General features: G+C 35.7%; 1 pseudogene; it reads right to left on the reverse strand.

Moving 5' to 3' along the window:
- Window positions 1–14,865: 14,865 nt before the first annotated feature.
- LOC115963705 overlaps window positions 14,866–17,282 on the reverse strand; it is a 31,264-nt pseudogene continuing 28,847 nt past the window's right edge.

The following is a 17,282-nucleotide window of genomic DNA, read 5'->3' on the forward strand; positions in this document are numbered from 1 at the left end:
AAGTTCCTTAAAACGTCACTATAGGCTCCTTAAAATGCCACTATAGGGCTTAACTCGATTTTGAGAAAATTGAGTTTCAAAAGAGGGGCATTTTCTTAATTAGTTTGGGAAAGGGGGCAAAATGCTAGATTGTTTGATAGAAAGGGGCAAAGGCCAATTTTGTCCCAATTTGATTAATTGAATCAAATTACATACAAATTAAATTATGGCACAATCAAATAACCAAACTAAATTAAGTGTAACAGAAAATAAGTTTGACATCACAATTTGATCACGGTGGAGGAAACATTCTCAGGTAAAACCCCATCAGGTGAATTTTAAGTCACCACTCCTAAAGAATCCACTAACAAGAATAAATGTTACAAATACAATAAATCTCATACTATTCCGAAGTAAATACCTACAGTAGAACCTACGAATCTATGAGAAAGCTCAACTTCGGTCTCCAATCTATATATATATATATATATATATACATATAATAGAAACTTCTGTTGGCACCACAATTTTTCTCGTCAGCATCATTTATAAAAAAAATTTGATTTTTTTTTTCTCTAAAACCCGATAATACATAAAACCTAATAAACCTAAGAAGATTTAATACCCACGGTCCCAACTTGATCTATTATTTGACTCATTCTCTTGAGAGATTGATTGGAGATTGGAGAGCAAAATCTGAATCCTAGCGCTAAAATCAAAGAATTTGCAATTGAAGCCAGCCTTCTTTGAAGAGCAAATTCTGAACCCGAGGTAAGAATTTCAATTGAAAGACTACCTACATGTTATTATTTTCAGCAATCTTACTTATTTTAGGATAAGTGCTCCACATATTAGGCCAAGAGCAGCAGCTTTTGTATTTAGTTTTTTTTTTTTGAGATTAGCATGGACTTATGCCTATGTCTTAGCTGTAAAGGATTAGGAGTTAAAGTTTTAATTTTGGAAGATAACAACCTGTTGAAACACAAGAGCTCGTTTGGACCCCCAATTTAAATTACGGCTTGGTTGTTTTTACACTAACTTAATACTAAATGCGGAATAGCGTAAATGCAAGCAAACATGCAAGAGAGCTACTCTAATCCATATTTAAAGCAACACAGTAGTAAAATGAAATGAACAAGAGTAGGGAAGAGAGATACAAACACAGATAACACCGAGACGTGTTATCGAAGAGAAAACTAAAGAACTTGGCGAAAAACCTCTCCGCCGCCCTCCAAGCGGTAATCGATCCACTAGACAATCAGTTGGGATACATAGGTAAGTAAGAGACCCTCCAAGCCTAATCTACCCTCTCGGAACTGTGTCTTGTCTAGCTCTCCGGATCCCGCAACAAGCACCATGTTGTATCTGATATCCTTGGCTTCTTCCAATGTTTCCCAACAGCACCAAAACCTCACTGGACACTCTCAAAAGGTGTGGTAAGTGTTTGGGCTATATACCTCTCAATGATATCGAAATGGAGAGGTAGGAGATGAGGAAATTCCATAAACAAAATGTGTAGAGAATTGTTGGTATAACAATTTCTAACTCTCAAGTGTTTTAGTTAGGGTTTTCTCTCAGAAGCTCTCCTTCACATTTGTGGGTAATATAGTTATATATAATGAGGGTACAGAAAGTGTGTATCAGGCAGTACAAACTGGCAGAACAGAATGTCTCGCGGGTGTCTCGCGGGAAGGCTTTACCCGCGAGATACTCGCAAGACACAGTTGTCTCCATCTGTACAGACTCTTCGCATTCCAATCATGTGCAGGGCACATGCATATTTTCGCGGGATGCTTAGTCGCGAGATACCCACGAAAACCTTCCTTGCTTCAATAGCTTGAGTCTTTACACTTTGTCTCACTATCACACAACCCTTACAATAAATTCCCACAACAGATATAGGGTACAAAAGATTGAATAAAATTACAATCAAATTTGGCACGGAATAAAAGCCAACAAAATACATATTTGTAAATCACAACTTTACAATCTCCCCCTTTGGCTATTCCGTGACAAAACCCCTAAAATAGACTCTAGACTTAAACGTGAGTTTGGGAACAAGGCAAAACTCACTCACACCTACGCTCTGTTTGTTTCAGCATTAACGTTTTCTTGAAAATAGTTCATTTTCCAAAGAGCATTTTCTAGAAAACTGTCTTATTTTCTAGTGTTTGGTAACAATCTTAAAAATGCGCTTGAGAATGTTTTCTGGTGTTTGGTATGCAATTTTTTAAAAATATTTATTGTATAATATAAAACATGTATATTACGTAAACTAACTAATGTAATCATTATAAATAAAAACTAAGAATGAATTTGGTTTTCATACTAATTAATTTAAAATTTTGACAATAGATACAATCAAAATTAATTAGTTGGCAAATTTTCATGATCTCTACAACTCATCTTGCTTATATATATAGATAGTAACGTACGTACACACACACATACACATATCAACCATTTGTCTACTATAGTCAACCACAAGTCTTCAATATTACTCTAAATTATGTATTTACATAATGTATTGCATAATATATCATCACTACATAGTATCTGCCAACAAAAAATGTATTTGCCAACAAATGCAATTCTCCTAAACAATTATCATTCATTATATAACAATATTATTAGTCAACAGTAAAGATTGTCCCATGTAAAAGCAATTTAGAGCAATATAGGTACTATGTTTAAAATTTTCATCTTTTACTTCTTTCATTCTTTCTTCTTCTTCTTTTATTATTTTTTTTATTTTATTATTATTTTTTTTTGCACTTTATGTACGAAAAAGAAGTAACTTCTGCCTGGAATCCATCAAACCGAAAATTTCTTAGAGAAAAAAGAAAATCAAGCTTGAAATTCAAAGCAAAGAATTGGTATTTTGGTAAAGATGAATGAAATAATTACCACTGCAAATTTGTTCTCCTTTGCAAGTCGGAGCTATTGATCGATCAATGAAGTAAAGAAAAATCTAATTAGAGAATTGTGTTACAGAGGGGAAGAGAAACATGAAGGAAAGAGAGAAGAGAGACAGTTAAAGAGAGAGATCTATGGGAAGAGGAGAGACCAGAGTTAGTGACGGTGAGGGTGTGAGGAGAGAAAAAGTAAAGGGAAGAGAGAAAAAGTGAGAAAAATTACCATGAGAGAGAGAAGGCACCAAAAAATTATGTTTCCCACGACTATAGACGAAAATAATATTTATATGAGATGCAACGCATGAGAGAGAGATTGTTTTCCAAAAAAAAATTTTGGAAAACAGCTTATAGAAAATAAGCCTTATTTTTATTAGAGTTTTTCGTTGACCAAAGATAGTTTTTCATTGACCAAGTTTTTTTTGTGCTACCAAACACTGGAAAATGTGGAAAACTATCTTTACAGGAGGTTTTCCAGCGAAACAAACAGAGCGCTAATCTAGAAACTGTGAAGCACTTGTAGTTTATACCTGTAACCTGAAACACTTGCACACAAACAAAACTTTCATTAAGCTTATGAAAAGTTGAACACAAGGTATGAACAAGAGCAAGCATAGTGCGATCAAGTATGTAAACAATAGATATCATGCAAACAAACACTTGATCAAACAAGGGCAGTCATTAAAGAATGACTCCAATGAACATATAACAAGTAAATGTTCATCCGGACATGTACACCGAAGCAATCACTTATGATTACTTGCATGTCCACACAACCAATGCAACATACACGAAGTATATGCATCTAGGAACAATCCTACTAAGGGCACAAGTGTGAAGTACTCAAGACATTATAGCAATATCTAAAAGTACATAGAGAATGCTACACAAGCATTGAGAAAGTCACAAACACAATATACTAAAAAAAACACTGAAATTAACTAAAACAACATGTGCTGAGGTTTTAAACAAAAGCAGTAAAAACATAAACATAAACCAGTAGTTGTAGAAGCTAAATATAAGCACAAGTAAACCAAACATTAGGTACTGTCTTCTTCTCCCACTATCACTACACTCCCCCTAACAACGACACCTTCTCCCCCTTTTTGTCACGGGATAGCTAGTCTTCATGTTCCTCTAGCTTCCTCTGAATTTGGTCCAGTTGAGTCTGAAGAGATGTGAGCTTGGTGTCAAAACGATTTTTTTGGGAGTACATGATGGTAGCTAGTCCGGATATCTGAGTAGTAATCTTTTGGAGAGTATCCAAGATGCTATCTAGCCGTTCATCATAGACATGTGATGTAGAACTTGAGCTTCCCTGAGTAGCAGGAATTTCTTGCTTGGGATTCTTTTTAGTGTGACTCATGCTTGCATGGAGAGTGCGAATAGAAATTGGACTTGGCCTTGGATAGGGGTGCTCATTTTCTGAGGATAAACACCTTTGAGCTTCAAAATCCGTGAGATAAGGCGACGAAAGGAATGCAATTCCTTGAGGCAGTCCAGTCAACTATTTTTGCCAGCATGTGGAAGATATGAGAACACACATCAATCTCGACATCAGAGATTAAATCATGCAAGAATAGTGCTTGACCAAGATTCATGAACCCAGTGCTTGACAGAGGGTAGAGGTTGCTACACATGATTGTTGTAAGTAGTCTTTGTTCAAGAGAAAGAGATGCCACACTTATTGACATCCCATTGGAGGAAAATTCCAGATTATTTCCTAAGGCTTCTCTAAGAATCTCTTCATCCGGATTCAGCTCATCATATACTGGTGGTATGGGGAGTATTGGCCAGTTGATGTGTAGGATTTCCGCCAAGTAAATCAGTGACACTAAGAAACTTTTTCCTCTAACCCAACATTTAATCTCCAATCCTTTGTGTCAAACCATATGGGAATATTGGTGTCACATAGAGATAGCTGGTAACAGTGGAGCTTCCATAAAGTACTTTTCAAAGTTTTGAGATGCAGCATAAGATCTGAAATAGTTCTGATAAAAAATTCCTATTGATGATCGAGTCCTCTTTGGCTTTGGAGAGAGATTATCAACATCAATCACATGCTCGTTTCCTTTGTTGCTGCCTCCTTTCACAGCTGAGCTTTTAAATGGAGACATCTGCACAAATGAACACAGAACAAAAACAAAACAAGTGCAAAAAAAACACAAAAACAGTGCACAAAAACTTGATTAGATTCAAGTTAGTTCAAAAGAAAATTGACAACAACTCAAAACATATCAAAACATACGTATAACAGAGCACACAGACAAAAACAACAAGTTAAAGATGATAAGCCATGTAAACAGACTCACAATGCATGAGTGAAGTGAGTATAACAGTGTGTGCATATGTGTGCATGTGCTGATGCATGTGTGTGCATGTGCTGATGCATGAGAAGAGCCTAGAGATGCCTAAAGTGTGCACAATATATGCAAGGAATGGCATTTGAGAACAAAGCGAGTTAAACACGTCCAAAACATGTGAAACAAGTTCAATCAGAGTAAACTCAAGTAAAGGAACTCATTTGAGACCAATACAACCAAGGAATGTCACTTGGACATTCTGTCAAGCGCTTAGCATGCAACAATGCACAACAATGATGGAAAATGCATGAACATAGTGAAAATATGCCTCAATACATGTTAGAACTGCCACAAGGGGCCAACACAGATGCATAAACACCAAATGGGACTAAGCCCAATCAAGAGATTGAAAATTTTTTCACAAAAATTAGAATCCCAACCCAATTTTCGAAAATCCCCAATTTTCAAAGCCCTAAGCACAAATACCACATAATCCCAAAATAAAAGATGAAAATGGTGTTAGAAACACATACCTTGAAAGGATTTTGCAGAGATTTTGCTGAAATGATGGGGTTTGAGTGAAATAGTCATTTGGGTTGAAAGGGGTTCGAAAGACTTATGCGAGGGAAGTGAAAGATGTTTAAAAAACTATCACATCTGCTACATAAAAACTGTAAACATGCGTTTTTCACTGGTTAGGCAGTGGCGAAGTAGTCGCGAGACAGTCGCAAGAAAGGCCACTGAAGCACAAAACCTTTTGCGAGAAGCTTTAAGTCGCGAGACAATAGCGAGACAATCGCGATAGCTTCTATGCGATTTTGAAAAAAAATTCAGTTTTTGCCTAAAAACCATTTCGCGAGAAGAGGGTAGTCGTGAAATACCCGCGAGGAAGTAGCGAGAGTTTCTGTATGAAAAATATGACTTGATTTCCCTCAAGCACATTTCGCGGGAAGGTCTAAGTCGCGAGCTTCTCGCAAAACAACCTCTGAACCAATTTTTGAAGAAAAACACAAAAATGTATTTTGAACAAAAATTAGAAACACAAAAGTATAAAATCACTTTCAAAAATAAATAAAACACTCAAAAATCTTTTTGGGTTTGATCATCAAGTACTTGAGCATACACATCACATTTGAACATGTACAAATGTACAATCACACAAATGAGATAAGCATTCATTGAATCAAAGTCTTGTGTGTTGTGGGTGAGTATCAAGTGTGAAATAGTCCTTAGACCAGAGTAAAGCTTCAACGATCAATTCAATCAAGTCATACACAACTAGTACTAAGTCAAGTGATCAATCTCAATTATAGAAATGAACATATATGACCTCCCACAAATTGATTACACAACTTAGAAGCTTTTCATTTGGCTTCTGCATAAATCATGACATTTGATCCTTTTTGTATAAATACATCTCTTTTTGAGGTTGGTGCTTGAAATTTTTTATATTTCAACATTGAGGATTAGCCTTTGGTTTTTTGAGCACCATACATTTCAATACAAAAGTCACTTTTCCTTTTTTCTAGTCAAATACTAGTATGTGCGACAGGCTTTTGTAGCTCAATATCTCTTTTTCACTTTGAAATTTACATTTGGAGAGCTCAATTGCAAAAACATAAAAAATAACATGGGAAGAGATATAGGCACAAGTCTATGCAAGTATCAAGACCATCAGACAATTGACCAATTATTCATGACAAGCTTGAAGATCTATTTACAATAATTACGCATAGTTTTCAAGATTTCTTCCACACAGATAGATGTGCATATAGAAACAAGTTAAGCTCGTAAATGCACTACGCCATTAGTACAAAGGTACTAGGCCAAACTCATATGTGATATACACAAAGACAAGCGATCAAACTTTTTGAAGATTTTTCAATTTTTATGGGTTTTTGAATTTTGAACACATTAAAAAACAGAGCGCGAATTGAAAGAACAAAAAAAAAAAAAAAAAAAAAAAAAAAAAAAAAAAAAAAAAAAAAAAAAAAAACCTTGTAAAAGAAGACATACTATAAACAGAAAACAATGCATGATATGATGCATGAACCTATGATCCCAAGCACTGGATGAGTAACAAGAGCAGAATAGGTTCACAGAAGTGATAGAGTTCAAGGAATGATACCGACACCAATGGTCTTACGCAAGGACTCAAACCTTGGACCATCAAGAGGTTTGGTAAAAATGTCTGCCTTCTAGTTGTCAGTGTTGATGAACTCCAAATACACAGTCTTTTCCTCCACCAAATCTCGAATGAAATGGTACCGGATCTTGATATACTTTGATTTTGAGTGTTGGACTGGATTTTTGGACAAATTTATCGCACTCGTGTTGTCACAGAACACACACATAGTGTCTTGAGTGATTCCATAATCATGTAGAAGCTTCTTCATCCATAATAATTGTGCACAACAACTTGCTGCTGCAATGTACTCAGCTTCAGCCGTTGATAGAGAAACTGAATTTTGCTTTTTGCTCATCCATGACACTAAATTATTTCCAAGATAGAAGCAACCACCTGAAGTGCTTTTCCTATCATCAATGCATCCGGCCCAGTCAGCATCAGAATATCCAGCTAGGCACTCATTCAAGTCTCTTGAATACCAAATTCCATAATCAGATGTGCCATTTATGTAGCGGATAATTCATTTGACTGCTGTCAAGTGAGACTCTTTGGGTGCTGCCTGAAAACGAGCACATACTCCCACACTAAAAGCAATGTCCGGTTTGCTAGTAGTGGGATAGAGAAGACTACCGATCATGCTTCGATAAAGTGTTGGATCCACTTCTACACCTGCTGCATCACGACTCAGTTTTGCTGAAGAACTCATGGAAGTGAAAGTGTGTTTCTTAGAGTCTAAGCCGAATCTTTTTACTAGATTTTTGGCATATTTTTCTTAAGAGATAAATATCCCATCTTTCCATTGTTTCACATGAAGCCCTAGGAAGTAGTTTAACTCTCCCACCATGCTCATCTCAAACTCCCTTTTTCATTTCTTCTAAGAATTCATGAGCTAGGTGATCTATTGTGGATCCGAATACAATGTCATCCACATAAACTTGTGCAACAAGGAGAGATTTCTCATCTCTTTTGACAAACAAACTTCGATCGGCTTGACCTCTCTTGAAACCATGATCCAGAAGGTATGTGGTGAGGTGATCATACCAAGCTCTTGGTGCTTGTTTCAGCCCATATAATGCCTTTTTCAGTCTTAACACATGATCCGAAAAGTGAGGATCTTGAAACCCTTTTGGTTGCTCAACAAACACTTCTTCGTTTAAAAACCCGTTCAAGAAAGCACTCTTTACGTCCATTTGATATAACTTGAAGTTCATAATGCATGCTATGGAAAGGAGAATTCAGATTAACTCTAGTCTTGCAACTGGAGCAAAAGATTCATCAAAGTCTATGCCTTCAACTTGCGTATATCCTTGAGCCACCAATCTAGACTTGTTTTGGACAATTTCACCATCTTCATCAATCTTGTTCTTAAAGATCCACTTGGTGCCGATTACATGTGTATCCTTGGGCCTTGGTACCAACTCCCATACATCATTTCTAACAAATTGATGCAACTCTTGGTGCATGGATTCTACCCAATTCTCATCCTTCAAAGCTTCCTCCACTTTCTTTGGTTCAAATTGAGCAAGATAGCAGTTGTATGTCACATGATTCGCATTGTAGGCAGGTCCTTTTCTTAACCGAATTCCATCATCTAAATCACCAATGATATTACTTGAGGGATGATTGAGAATTACCCTTGACGATGGTCTTTTAAAGGTGGAAGGTTCCTCATCACGAGAGATTGGAGGTTGAACTTCAGGAGGGGTGAGTGGACTAGACGGTCCTTGAGTTGATCTGGTCTCTCTTCTTGATTTAGGAGGTGTAAACTCCTTGTCTGGTGATTCTTTCTCAGCATCCTCACCTTGAGACATGTTGTCATCACCTTCATTTTTCTTAAGATTCAGTTCATCACCATCATCAACAATATCCTTTTCAGAGATAGTGTCATCGATGACAACATTTATTGATTCCATCACCGTTTTAGTGCGCTTATTGTACACTCTATATGCTCGACTATTTGTTGAGTACCCTAGGAAAATCCCTTCATCACTCTTAGCATCAAATTTTCCAAGATTCGCCCTATCATTGAGAATGTAACACTTGCTTCCAAATACTCGAAAGTATTTCAACTTCGGCTTCTTTTCTTTCCAAATTTCATATGATGTCTTCTTTGTTCCTGCCTGAAAGTAAATCCTATTTCCAATGTGACACGAAGTATTCACTGCTTTAGCCCAAAACTTCTATGGAATGTTTTTGTTTAGTAACATTACTCTTGCCATTTCTTGAATCACCCGATTCTTTCTTTCAACCACTCCATTCTGTTGTGGAGTTTTCGAAGCTGAAAATTCCCTCTTGATGCTGTGTTCATTGCAGAATGCTTCAAACTTTGCATTTTCAAATTCCTTCCCATGATCACTTTTGATTTTAAGTATGGGAACTCCCTTCTCATTCTGCAGCCTTTTGCATAGCCTTTCCATCTTGTCATATGCTTCTGACTTCTCTCTAAGAAATTCCACCCAAGAATATCTTGAGAAATCGTCAACCACCACCATAATATAGCGCTTTCCACCCATGCTTTTTGTCCTTGTTGGACCCATTAAATCCACATGTAATAACTCCAAAGGGCGAGAAGTAGCAACCACATTTACTTTCGGATGGCTTGACTTTGTTTGTTTTCCCAATTGACATGGACCACAAAAGTTCTTCTCAATTTTTCCAAACTTTGGTAAACCAATCACAACTTCAAGTTTTGAGACTTTTGCCACTTGTTTATAATTAGCATGTCCAAGTCTTTGATACCACAACTCCAAAAGATTCACTCGAGCACTTCGACAGGCTATGCTTGGTTTGGGAATGACCCCATAACAATTGTCAGTGGTCCTAAGTCCCTTCAAAACCTAAACTCCTTCTTCATTTAGAATTAGACATCCTTTCTTTGAGAATTGGACTAAGAAGTCTTCATCACAAATCTGAGTGATACTCAACAAGTTCACTTTCAATCCCATAATGTATAGCACATCAATTAACAAAGGCAGTCTTGGAATATCCACAGTTCCCTTTCCAAGAACTTGTGAGTGACTACCATCTCCAAATGTCACAAAGCCATCTTCCTTCTCTTTAAGAGTTTTGAACAAAGATTTGTCTCCAGTCATATGTCTTGAACAACCACTGTCAAGATACCACAAACATGTATTAAATACTTTCAATGCGGTATGAACAAAAAGACAAGCATGAGATAGACATTCTTGACCATCAAAGCAAGATTCATTTTTCTTTACTTCATCCATCGATGAGTGAATCTTTCTTTTAAGAAAATCTAGTTTGTCACAAAAATGTCTATTCTTTTTCTTATATTTGTTGATTAAGGCATTTGACTCACACAAACTATTATGAATATCATGATTCTTATGAGCTAGTAATTTCAGCATGTTTATAAAGATTCTAGCATGTTTCTTTGACTTGAATAACTCTAAAAATTCATTGCTAGAACAAATTTCAACACTGCTCATAGAGTCATTTTCACAAACACCTTTACTATGCTTCATGTTGGCCTTTACCATATCACTTTCCATGGCAAGCCAAGAGGGTCTAGGATCACACTAAGGTATTTAAACCACAGTGAGTGTACCAGCTCTGATACCAATTGAAAGCTCGAAATGTGTAAAAACACAAGAGCTCTTTTAGACCCCCAATTTTAATTACAGCTTGGTTGTTTTTACACTAACTTAATACTAAGTGCGGAATAGTGTAAACGCAAGAAAACATGCAAGAAAGCTACTCTAATCGATATTTAAAGCAACACAATAGTAAAATGAAATGAACAAGAGTAGGGAAGAGAGATGCAAACATAGATAACACCAAGACGTGTTATCGAAGAGGAAACCAAAGAACTTGGTGAAAAACCTCTCCGCCGCCCTCCGAGCGGTAATCGATCCACTAGACAATCTGTTGGGATACATGGGTAAGCAAGAGACCCTCCAAACCTAATCTACCTTCTATACCTAAGCCCTCCAAGCTCCTACTCTAACAAGGCTTCTCGAAACCGTGTCTTGTCTAACTCTCCGGATCCCGCAACAAGCTCCATGTTGCATCTGCCCTCCTTGGCTTCTTCCAATGTTTCCCAGCAACACCAAAATCTCACTGGACACTCTCAAAAGGTATGGTAAGTGTTTGGGCTATAGAACTCTCAATGATATCAAAATGGAGAAATAGGAGATGAGGAAATTCCACAAACAAAATGTGTAGAGAATTGTTGGTATAACAATTTCTAACTCTCAAGTGTTTTAGTTAGGGTTTTCTCTCAGAAGCTCTCCTTCACATTTGTGGGTAATAAATTAGAGTTTTTTTTTTCTTTTTATTCTTTCATTTGTAAAAAAAAATGTAGGAAATGCGGGCTATTTAAAAAGAGAATTTGTGATTTTGCTTATATGACAAAAAGCTTTGAGTTCGCTTTTGAATCTTTTGTTTTTAATCCATGCAATTATTGATGCTCGGTTGAATTGTAATTCTAGTTAGAATTTTACGCATTAATTTTGTTTCAAAATTGTTCACTTCATAGAAATAACATTATCTCATGCTAATTTTGTTTGATGATGTGCAATGTTATAAGATGTCAAAATCCAAGAAAGTCTAAGGTGTTTTTATTTTTCTTTTTCTTTTTTCTGCATGGTAAGAGCACACAACTACGAAAAGCAAAACCTACTTGTGGGGGCCGGTTAATCAATAAATATTAAAACCGTGTTAGCTGGGCCTGTGGCCCATTCGAGGACGTTAAACCATCCGAGGAGGCCCATATAAGTTTATAAGGGGAACCAAATGAAAAGAGGAGTAGATATTACATGAGATGGGTCCAGTATGCGTCTGAGGACAAAATCCTTCTCGGCAATATGTGTCCGAGGACGACCTGGAGGCCATATTGTTACAAACACACTTCGAAGCTACATTACCACTAAAGGTGGGACATGGGACCAAGGGTAAGAAAGAAAAGATAAACAAATATCTTTAACAACTGCTGCCTTTGCATTAATTGCCTCTCAACTAACTCTCTGGCCACATTAATGTGGAGGTGATGCCTGAACAGTGATGAAGCAATTTTACAGCTGCTGGTTGAAAGTTCTAGGAACTGTTAGATGGGACAGGAAGGGATCCCCTGAATCCAACCTACACGTGTGTGGTGAAGATGACACCAAGAGGGCAGTATATAACATGAAAGAATGCATTGAGAGAAAGGGATCAGAACTTCTAAACAAGTGACGCCTAGAGGAAAACCTTATGAAATAAAGAACTTAGCTTGTTTCAAGGAGAAATTGATCGTAATATTTGTGTTAATCCATCTAAAAATGTTAAGTTTAATCATTTTTCTTTTGAAGCTAATCTAGTTCTCTTATATCCATGCTCTACAAATTTATTGATTGGGCCTTTAGCGTTCGAACCCAATACGAGTTTGGGATCGTTACAAATTGAGTCCTTACACTACTCATATGCATTTTAAAGAGTAAAAGTTTTGTGTATTGAGTACGACCTTTTAATGAGCAAGACGCTATAGTTGTAAAATGAAATTATAAGATTTTATTAGCTTAATTTTAAGATGTAGGGTGAGTTAGGTTGCTTAGATTTTGTGTAAATGTAATATTTGCTAGAAATCACTTTTGACGTGCAGGTTTAAAGGAAAGAAATGATATTTTAGAAGGAGAATGCTTAGGTCAAGATTGTCTAATTGTAGTTGCTATTGGCTTATGTTTAAATTAAATGTCTAGAACAAAGATAGATGTGGCAATAGTGTTTATTGAAATTCTTGACACATTGAATGTTTAGAAGCATGATCTCCAAAAATACAGTAAAACGAAAATTAGATTCGTGTAGTGAGGTTGATTTACAATTAATATGAAATTGTATGTTTTTATTGTTGCAAAATTAAATTTGGGTTCTGGCTTTGAACCAAGCTAGGTAAACATACAAACAATTGCAATTCTTTGTAGATAGTTTTCCCTTTCTTTCTTTTTTTTTTTTTCCCCTTCTTTTAGGTTTTTTCTTGATGGACAAATCAACCTCTTATCGATTCCTTTAGCCTTTTCTTTTACCGTGAGGTTGATTAATTATTTTTTTATTTAACTATCCCATGTATCACACGGGTTAGCGACTAGTTAGACTAATTCTTGTAATAGACTTCTTTGCACAAATTTCCAATTTGTAAATTTGTGACTAACAACACAATAGCCCTTTTGATTTTTGTAGCTTTTCAAAGTTATTTAATTCACACTTTGTTGAACCATTAACAGCTTGGTACAAAACGCTAGGTACACAAATGTCACTGCAACTCCTATTATGTGTGTTTTTCTATGTGTTTGTGATGACGGCTATAAAATATATATATTTTATATGCTCTAAAACCCCAGTGCACATTCTAAGGACAACCTAGATCTAACATGCTAGCATTCAAGAACATGTGAAGAACTAGTAATAAAATGCATACTTGATTTAAAAGAACTATAGAATAATTAAAAGATCAAAACTACTAATACGAGAGAGAGAGAGAGAGAGGGAGAGAGAGTGATTTCATATTTTTCTTTGAAAGTTGGGGAGTATGTGGAAATATGGTGTGTTTTGGTTTGATACTAGAGATGGGTATTTTATACTACATGCTAGGGGCCAGGAATGAGTCTCTGGGCAATATGAAACTCCGAAAATTTTGGATTTCTATGTACAAAACATTGGGATTAAGGTCAAATTGAGTGGGGAACAAGACAAAGAAAAACGGAAAGAAATTTGGAGGTTTTGGTCCAAGTGTCGATCGACATTTGGCTCCAAACCCTTCTAGATTTTTTCCTTTTTGGTATTTTTTTTTTCTGGTTTTAATTGTGATATGATTTCCTCCAAATTTTGACTTTCTTTTCAAACTTCCTTGGTCTCCAAGCTCAACAGATTAATTCCAAAGAATTTAATTAAATCAATTAAATTTAAATTAATCGATTTTAAGAAATTAATTAATAATTTTTTTTCTAGGATTGAATCAGGTGCATACAACCCTATAATAAATCATATCCTCAACCAATAGTGTTATGACACATTGTTAAATTTGATTTAGAGTAAAATACTCTAATTAAAATCAAGAGTTAATAATCACGTGTGATGAGGATTTAATTCATGCAAGTGCATGTTATATTGTTAAAACTTGTTTTCTTTAAGTCTTTCAATCCAATGGTCCAATTAAGGTACGTGAAATGTTGTTTTAATTGTTATGACTTTAAGATTTATTTCATACAATGCAATTGAAAATCAAATGATCAAAATTATAGTTTTACCCATGTGATGTGATGTGATGTGATGATGATATGCACATGAGATGCAAATGAGGTTAAATGAGATTGCAAAATGGGATGTTTACACACGGCTGCCAAGTCACACATGTCTTTTTTCTAGCACAACTTGTTGATTTATATCAACAAACAATTATAGTATAAGCAACCATATATATTTTGAGAGGGTTTCAACTTATGACATTTCTTATTCAATCATTAAAGATTTTACCAGTTAAGCTAACTGGAACTCACAATTATTTTATTATATAAAAGTATTTTATCTAAGGGTTTCTTGCTATGAACCGTTTTCCAACAAAGGAACTTTGATTTTTTTTAAATGAAAGAGAGTTCGCTTATTAAGAGCTACAGATAATTAATGCAATACAACAATAAACTTGTTACATAAAGTTGATTGTTGCATTTGGCTAAAAATTGATTCGTTATCTTTTACATGATCCGATCCAACATTGTTCTGAAGCCGAGATCTTAATGGCACTTTGCAAGAAGGCATGTGAGGAGGGGGTTCGCGAATGCTTGTCTCAGTAGTGCCTCCATTCTTCACAATAATAACAGCAGCCATTCCCAAAGTCATATGTCTATCTAAATGACAATGCCAAAACCACACACCTGCCACTAAATATAATTGAGATTAGCATCCACAAAATACAGAACAACCAAAGCCACATGGTTAGATCATCAACACATTTAACGCATCCAATCAGTTGCAAGGGAGCTAGGTTGTTGGTTACAAGATCTTGAGCCAAAGTATATTTAAAGCCCACGACCGTGGTATCTCCAATGTGCATGCATTTCTTTTTATAGTGACAGTAACTAAATATGTAAAATAGAAACGTAACTAAAATGAATTGTTTGCCACAAATCTGATGGCAAGGCATCCATTCTTAGGAACTGAAAAGGTATTCACTTCAACTGGATCAACCAAATTAAAACTTTTTGGATCGGTTTCATTGTCATAATTCCCAAAACTATTTCCAACCACGTAAAAACTATACCCATGCAAATGCATTGGGTGAAATGCTGAGCCATCCAACAAATTGGTACCTTGAAAAACTATCTCAACTTCTTCATTATAATTCAACACCTTCAACTTGGTCCCAGTGTTTGTTAATGCTAAATCTCCTTCATAATCGTCACCTGTAAAGTTATAAAAAGACGGGGGAAAGTCTGGAAAATCTGTAGTATAGACTCCACTAATGTTCCTGCATGAAAGTTCTTAATTTAATACATTTTCCAAATCTATAGTCATCTATAGTATTCTCATGTTACGTGTAGATGAAATATTCATAACTAGTTATTACCTAATGTAATGTTTAGGAAAGTAATTTACTAAAATAGTCCCTAAAAATCAAAAAAGAGAATTAAAATTAAAATTTATTACATATGAGAGGACCATGTATCGATCAATCTCTGACTGGTCATTTGAGTAAAAGCCACAATAGTTTGTTAATATCATTACTAAGACATCGTAGGACATGCGATCGTAGAGGAGCAAGGGAAAGGCATTGAAATTGCATACCTTTTTCCTTAACTAAAACAAAGCAATGTATATTTAAAGTAAAAGAGGGATAGAGTGAAAAACCTGTAGTAAGCCAGTGGTACATTACTAGAAATTGGGTTGGACCAACTAATGTTATTAGCGCTTGAAGCCAATATATCTTCTTCATTTGTTGATGGTGTAATGTTTCGAAAAACAACTTTGTTGATGGAAACTGCTATAAACATTCCGGCAGTCACATTTAGAGGGACATTTATTGGATAGTCTTCGCTTGCTAAGCTCCTAATTAAATATGCTTTGGAATTTTATGGCAGCTTTTAAGTCTTTGTAAAGAGGAAGCGTATTTGGAAAGTTAGGGGATGATGGGATAGGATAATTGCCTTTGTATTGGAGGATCATGGTAGCATTGACAAGATCGAACTCTGTTACTTGTTCTACTTCGCTCCAGAATTGACGAGCAGCTATATAATAATGGCCAAGACTCCGATTTGCTGTGAGTAGAATGTCCATTGTTTGTCCTGGGCTTATCAAAATGTAACTAGTGTTTACAGGTTTGATATAATTCCCATCCGTTCCAACAATTGTGAGGTCGTGTTGAGCAATTGCGAAGAACATATCTGCAGACACAACTGCGTTGACTAGACGAAGAAGGTAAGTCTTGCCTTGATTAACCATCCAACGGTTTGTTGTTTCTACAACATTAAGATAATTATGAGTCAATTTATGATTCCAATAGGTGATAATGACAAAATTTATCTGGTTATAAGAAAGTTATCCAACAAGTTATCCTTTGAGCTCCAAAATCTATAATGGTATTGATTCTTTCTCTTTTGTGTACAACTTTCATACTGATCACCCATGTTACGTTTCAAATATGAACATCAGTTAAAAAAATATAGATGTCACGCATAAAATTATGGACATTGCATATATAAAGTGTACATCATTGACGGTAAGAGAATAATTACGCAATAATCTACAACCGTACCTTTAGAGCATGGACACAAATCTCCCGGTTCGCCATTTATGGTGTAAGCAATGGAATGTGGCAAGTCATCACCAAATTCTAGATCCTCATACTTAGCAAAACTAAATTTTAAATTTTAAATTTCCACTGTACAACGTACCTGCATACTTTGCAAAACTAAATCAGAAATATGCGTAGGATGCGTTTGGTTCGCTGTAATATTTCATTAATATTATGCA

The sequence above is a fragment of the Quercus lobata genome, chromosome 2 (assembly GCF_001633185.2).
Source record: "Quercus lobata isolate SW786 chromosome 2, ValleyOak3.0 Primary Assembly, whole genome shotgun sequence".
NCBI lineage: Eukaryota > Viridiplantae > Streptophyta > Magnoliopsida > Fagales > Fagaceae > Quercus > Quercus lobata.